Genomic DNA, 7,686 nt, shown 5'->3' with positions numbered 1-7,686 from the left:
GTCTCTTGTGGCTGCATCATGGTCTCTCTTTGTGGCTGCATCATGTTATGGGTCTCTTTGTGGCTGCATCATGTTATGGGTCTCTTTGTGGCTGCATCATGTTATGGGTCTCTTTGTGGCTGCATCATGTTATGGGTCTCTTGTGGCTGCATCATGTTATGGGTCTCTTTGTGGCTGCATCATGTTATGGGTCTCTTTGTGGCTGCATCATGTTATGGGTCTCTTTGTGGCTGCATCATGTTATGGGTCTCTTTGTGGCTGCATCATGTTATGGGTCTGGCTGCATCATGTTATGGGGCTGCATCATGTTATGGGTCTCTTTGTGGCTGCATCATGTTATGGGTCTCTTTGTGGCTGCATCATGTTATGGGTCTCTTTGTGGCTGCATCATGTTATGGGTCTCTTTGTGGCTGCATCATGTTATGGGTCTCTTGGTGGCTGCATCATGTTATGGGTCTCTTTGTGGCTGCATCATGTTATGGGTCTCTTTGTGGCTGCATCATGTTATGGGTCTCTTTGTGGCTGCATCATGTTATGGGTCTCTTTGTGGCTGCATCATGTTATGGGTCTCTTTGTGGCTGCATCATGTTATGGGTCTCTTTGTGGCTGCATCATGTTATGGGTCTCTTTGTGGCTGCATCATGTTATGGGTCTCTTTGTGGCTGCATCATGTTATGGGTCTCTTTGTGGCTGCATCATGTTATGGGTCTCTTGGTGGCTGCATCATGTTATGGGTCTCTTTGTGGCTGCATCATGTTATGGGTCTCTTGGTGGCTGCATCATGTTATGGGTCTCTTTGTGGCTGCATCATGTTATGGGTCTCTTTGTGGCTGCATCATGTTATGGGTCTCTTTGTGGCTGCATCATGTTATGGGTCTCTGGCTGCATCATGTTGTGGCTGCATCATGTTATGGGTCTCTTTGTGGCTGCATCATGTTATGGGTCTCTTTGTGGCTGCATCATGTTATGGGTCTCATGTTTGTGGCTGCATCATGTTATGGGTCTCTTGTGGCTGCATCATGTTATGGGTCTCTTTGTGGCTGCATCATGTTATGGGTCTCTTTGTGGCTGCATCATGTTATGGGTCTCTTTGTGGCTGCATCATGTTATGGGTCTCTTTGTGGCTGCATCATGTTATGGGTCTCTTTGTGGCTGCATCATGTTATGGGTCTGGCTTTGTGGCTGCATCATGTTATGGGTCTCTTTGTGGCTGCATCATGTTATGGGTCTCTTTGTGGCTGCATCATGTTATGGGTCTCTTTGTGGCTGCATCATGTTATGGGTCTCTTTGTGGCTGCATCATGTTATGGGTCTCTTTGTGGCTGCATCATGTTATGGGTCTCTTTGTGGCTGCATCATGTTATGGGTCTCTTTGTGGCTGCATCATGTTATGGGTCTCTTTGTGGCTGCATCATGTTATGGGTCTCTTTGTGGCTGCATCATGTTATGGGTCTCTTTGTGGCTGCATCATGTTATGGGTCTCTTTGTGGCTGCATCATGTTATGGGTCTCTTTGTGGCTGCATCATGTTATGGGTCTCTTTGTGGCTGCATCATGTTATGGGTCTCTTTGTGGCTGCATCATGTTATGGGTCTCTTTGTGGCTGCATCATGTTCTTTGGGCTGCATCATGTTATGGGTCTTTGTGGCTGCATCATGTTATGGGTCTCTTTGTGGCTGGTTATGGGTCTCTTTGTGGCTGCATCATGTTATGGGTCTTTGTGGCTGCATCATGTTATGGGTCTCTTTGTGGCTGCATCATGTTATGGGTCTCTTTGTGGCTGCATCATGTTATGGGTCTCTTTGTGGCTGCATCATGTTATGGGTCTCTTTGTGGCTGCATCATGTTATGGGTCTCTTGGTGGCTGCATCATGTTATGGGTCTCTTTGTGGCTGCATCATGTTCATGTTATGGGTCTCTTTGTGGCTGCATCATGTTATGGGTCTCTTTGTGGCTGCATCATGTTATGGGCTGCATCATGTTATGGGTCTCTTTGTGGCTGCATCATGTTATGGGTCTCTTTGTGGCTGCATCATGTTATGGGTCTCTTTGGGCTGCATCATGTTATGGGTCTTTGTGGCTGCATCATGTTATGGGTCTCTTTGTGGCTGCATCATGTTATGGGTCTCTTTGTGGCTGCATCATGTTATGGGTCTCTTTGTGGCTGCATCATGTTATGGGTCTCTTTGTGGCTGCATCATGTTATGGGTCTCTTTGTGGCTGCATCATGTTATGGGTCTCTTTGTGGCTGCATCATGTTATGGGTCTCTTTGTGGCTGCATCATGTTATGGGTCTCTTTGTGGCTGCATCATGTTATGGGTCTCTTGGTGGCTGCATCATGTTATGGGTCTCTTTGTGGCTGCATCATGTTATGGGTCTCTTTGTGGCTGCATCATGTTATGGGTCTCTTTGTGGCTGCATCATGTTATGGGTCTCTTTGTGGCTGCATCATGTTATGGGTCTCTTTGGCTGCATCATGTTATGGGTCTCTTTGTGGCTGCATCATGTTATGGGTCTCTTTGTGGCTGCATCATGTTATGGGTCTGGCTGCATCATGTTATGGGCTGCATCATGTTATGGGTCTCTTGGTGGCTGCATCATGTTATGGGTCTCTTTGTGGCTGCATCATGTTATGGGTCTCTTTGTGGCTGCATCATGTTATGGGTCTCTTTGTGGCTGCATCATGTTATGGGTCTCTTTGTGGCTGCATCATGTTATGGGTCTCTTTGTGGCTGCATCATGTTATGGGTCTCTTTGTGGCTGCATCATGTTATGGGTCTCTTTGTGGCTGCATCATGTTATGGGTCTCTTTGTGGCTGCATCATGTTATGGGTCTCTTTGTGGCTGCATCATGTTATGGCTGCATCATGTTATGGGTCTTTGTGGCTGCATCATGTTATGGGTCTCTTTGTGGCTGCATCATGTTATGGGTCTCTTTGTGGCTGCATCATGTTATGGGTCTCTTTGTGGCTGCATCATGTTTGGTGGCTGCATCATGTTATGGGTCTCTTTGTGGCTGCATCATGTTATGGGTCTCTTTGTGGCTGCATCATGTTATGGGTCTCTTTGTGGCTGCATCATGTTATGGGTCTCTTTGTGGCTGCATCATGTTATGGGTCTCTTTGTGGCTGCATCATGTTATGGCTGCATCTCTTTGTGGCTGCATCATGTTATGGCATCATGTCTCTTTGTGGCTGCATCATGTTATGGGTCTCTTTGTGGCTGCATCATGTTATGGGCATCTCTTTGTGGCTGCATCATGTTATGGGTCTCTTTGTGGCTGCATCATGTTATGGGTCTCTTTGTGGCTGCATCATGTTATGGGTCTCTTTGTGGCTGCATCATGTTATGGGTCTCTTTGTGGCTGCATCATGTTTATGGGTCATCATGTTTGGGGTGGCTGCATCATGTTATGGGTCTCTTTGTGGCTGCATCATGTTATGGGTCTCTTTGTGGCTGCATCATGTTATGGGTCTCTTTGTGGCTGCATCATGTTATGGGTCTCTTTGTGGCTGCATCATGTTATGGGTCTCTTTGTGGCTGCATCATGTTATGGGTAGCTTTGTGGCTGCATCATGTTATGGGTCTCTTTGTGGCTGCATCATGTTATGGGTAGCTTTGTGGCTGCATCATGTTATGGGTAGCTTTGTGGCTGTGTCATGTTAAATCCTAGAGGAAAGCCTGGTTCAGTATGCTTTCCTGCAGACACTGGCAGATAAATTCACCTTTCAGCAAGACAATAACCTAAAACACGAGACCAAATGTATACTGGAGTTGCTTACCAAGAAGAATGAGTGAATGTTCCTGAGTGGCCTAATTAAAGTTTTTACTTAAATCAGCTTGAAAATCTATGGCAAGACTTGAAAATGGTTGTCTAGCAATGATCAACAACCAACTTGACAGAGCTTGAAGAAATTGAAAAAATAATAATAGGCAAATATTTTACAATCCAGGTGTGCAAACTGGATTAGAGACTTAGAGACCCCATAAAACACAGCTATAATCCTTGACAAACAGCTTCAATTCATTGGAGGTTGAGTGTGAACAACCCAGCAGTGTTGCAGTCCTTGACACAAACCGGTTTGCCTGGCACCTGTGACCCCATTTAAAGGCACTTCAATATTTTGACATAAATCCAGTTAGTTGGATTTAATAAATAAATCAATAAAGATTGAAGAGGTTGTTGTTCCTTTACATGGTGTGATAGCTGATACTTTGGTTTATCAAATATATTTCAAATGTTGTTAATATTAAGAAACATTTTTTGGGGAAAAAAGTTCAATGTCCTGTCTTTCAAGAATCCCTGATCTGCCATTGCATCCCATTGCCACTAAATCAAACCTCAACTAAGACTACTCACCTTGTTCAGCTCTTGGACCACTGATTCTGAAGCGGAAGTGTAACTTAGACGCAAAACCCTCAGCACGTATGTTTGCAAAGTTCACAATAGAATCTGCCATCTATGGGAGTATTAACAGTATGCAGGTACTGTATATTCTGTTACTATATGGTACAGACAGACCTTCTCCTTCACTCTGTCCTAAGGGCAGTGTGTCTGGGCAGAGTGGTCAGGTTAGCAGGGTCTCAGTGGTTGGAGGGAGCGAGGGGAGCGGACGGACAGAGCGCCATTGCGTGACCTGCCACAGCCTCTGAGGACAGCCAGCCCTCCGCTGACATAATTAGGCCGGTAAACAAGCATCTGTCACCCCCACCGTGGAGGAGAGGAGAGGACAGGAGAGAAGAGGAGAAAAGAGGACAGGAGAGAAGAGGAGAGGAGAGGACAGGAGAGAAGAGGAGAGGAGATAAGAGGAGAGGACCGGAGAGAACAGGAGAGGACAGGAGAGGAGAGGAGAGGACAGGAGAGGAGAGGAGAGGACAGGAGAGAAGAGGAGAGAAGAGGACAAGAGAGAAGAGGAGAGGAGAGAAGAGGAGAGGACCGGAGAGGAGAGGAGAGGAGAGGGAGAGGAGAGGAGAGGAGAGGGAGAGGAGAGGAGAGGAGGAGAGGAGAGGAGAGGAGAGGAGAGGAGAGGAGGAGAGGAGAGGAGAGGAGAGGAGAGAGAGAGAGGAGAGGAGAGGAGAGGACAGGACAGGAGAGGAGAGGACAGGAGAGGACAGGAGAGAAAGAGAAGAGGACAGGAGAGAAGAGGAGAGGAGAGGGGAGGAGAGGAGAGGAGAGGACAGGAGAGGACAGGAGAGGACAGGAGAGGACAGGAGAGAAGAGGAGAGGAGAGGAGAGGACCGGAGAGGAGGGGAGAGGAGAGGAGAGGAGGGGAGAGGAGAGGAGAGGACAGGAGAGGACCGGAGAGGAGGGGAGAGGTGGGGAGAGGACAGGAGAGGAGAGGAGAGGACAGGAGAGAAGAGGAGAGAAGAGGACAAGAGAGAAGAGGAGAGGAGAGAAGAGGAGAGGACCGGGAGAGGAGAGGAGAGGAGAGGAGAGGAGAGGAGAGGAGAGGAGAGGAGAGGAGAGGAGAGGAGAGGAGAGGAGAGGAGAGGAGAGGACAGGAGAGGAGAGGACAGGACAGGACAGGAGAGGAGAGGAGAGGAGGAGAGGAGAGGAGAGGAGAGGAGAGGAGAGGAGAGGAGAGGAGAGGAGAGGAGAGGAGAGGAGAGGAGAGGAGAGGAGAGGAGAGGAGAGGAGAGGAGAGGAGAGGAGAGGAGAGGAGAGGAGAGGAGAGGAGAGGAGAGGAGAGGAGAGGACAGCACAGGACAGGAGTGGACAGGAGAGAAGAGGACAGGAGAGAAGAGGAGAGGACCGGAGATGAGGGGAGAGGAGGGGAGAGGAGAGGAGAGGACCGGAGAGGGGAGGGGAGGATGGCACTCACCCAGACACTGCTCCGTATTACCCACTCTCTCCTTCTTCCTTTCCTTCTCCCTCTCTCTTAATTCCACGCTCACTCTTTCTATCTCTTTCTCTCCCACCATCTCTGTCACTGAGACATTGTTATGGTTCACAGTACATTGATATCAAATGAACACATCAGTAACTGGTCAAACTGGAAGATATTATTGACGAACCATCCTCTGGAAAATGCCTGTATCCAAGACAACGGCATGTAGCATCTGACACAGGACTGAATTGAGTGGCATGGTCACATACAACTCTTTCAATCATGTTCAAAAGAAACCTACAAAGCAAAGCTGAAAATGTCTTCTCTGTCCTTTCGCTCTCTGTCAAAGATTATTGTGGAGGAATAGAAAAACCGAGAGAGGTTGGAAAAGGGGACAGAGAGAGGGGGAGAGTAAGAGAGTGAAAACTGGGGGAGAAAAGCTTGGGGCAGTCTCAAGGGGACTCATGTCTTCTGCAGAAGGAAGGAGTGTTGACGAAACACAGCGGCGCCCAGCTTGAGGTCACCTCCCTGTGGCATCTCTGTCAGAGCCAATCCCCCCCCCTCACCCCCCTCTCCCTCTCTCTCTCTCTCTCTCTCTCACACACACACACACACACACACACACACACACACACACACACACACACACACACACACACACACACACACACACACACACACACACACACACACACACACACACACACACACACACACACACACACACAGTAAATATACAGACGGACGGACAGACAGACAGACAGACAGACAGACAGTGGCTACCTCATTCCAGAATCCCCATTCCACTGCCATTCCACTTATCTGGCTTGGTGCAGTGGACCTGGAAACACAGAGGCTGAGTGATTCAAATATCACTAGAGTCATTTCCATGTCATTTGCCCTCGTATCATGTTGGGAAAAACAAAAGCTACATCTTTTCAAAAACCCATCCTAAGGTTTTCTCTATCAACGTACTGAGCAGGTAAGGAAAATGACACAAGGCAGAGGCTGATCACATCTTATAAACACTGAGGTGTTAATCCCAGCACAGGATACACCACACGATACGAAGTACAACTACAAGTCATGCCCGGCCTGTAAATGTCCCTCCTGATGCTAAAGCACTGTCCCCAAATTGACTAAACACCATCGTAGCAAGGGGACATGTGAGGCAGAGAGAAGGCCAGAAAGGGGGAGGACAGAGAGAGAGCGAGGGAGAGAGAGCCAGGCTGCAGAGGAAGAGGGGGTGGGGGGACAACGGCAGCCAGCCAGAACAGCCATGGGGCACCAGCGTTAGGCCGCAGCCACAGTCACAGCCGCCACAGCCACCGCAAAGATCAGCCCACGTCAGGGGCTTTCCCCCCCTTTTCTAACACGGCTGTTTGAGTTGCACAGCAACCAGGGGATTGGCAGAGATGAGATCAGGTTTTCCCGTTGGACAGTAGCCCGGGAGAATGAGGCGAGAATTGAGAGAAGGACGGAAAAAAAGAGAGAGAGGCAGAGAAAGCAGGGGAGGGAGCGACACTGGGAGGGAGAGAGAGAGTGAGAGACGAGGTAGAATGGCGTCTCGGCCGGGCGTAATTGGCAGTCTTTGTGGAAAGGGGCCCTTGATTTAATAGGCCCGGCTGGTGACTGAACCTCTGGAGTGCGAACAGCACGGAAATGTGTCCGAGCCTGGAGCCCCCCGGCCGGCCGTCCCTCCACCCTCAGTCTCTGAGGACAGCTGACTCACAGCCTGACTGCCTGCCCCCGAGCCACACTGCATACCTCACACCGCAAAGCCATGGACATACACCACAGCACTGCACACTATACTGAACCCTCACTCACACAGACAGCACACTAAACTACACACTTA

This window comes from Oncorhynchus gorbuscha, linkage group LG20 (assembly GCF_021184085.1).
Source record: "Oncorhynchus gorbuscha isolate QuinsamMale2020 ecotype Even-year linkage group LG20, OgorEven_v1.0, whole genome shotgun sequence".
NCBI lineage: Eukaryota > Metazoa > Chordata > Actinopteri > Salmoniformes > Salmonidae > Oncorhynchus > Oncorhynchus gorbuscha.
The sequence above is the reverse complement of the archived record's forward strand: the minus strand, read 5'-3'. Positions refer to the sequence as shown.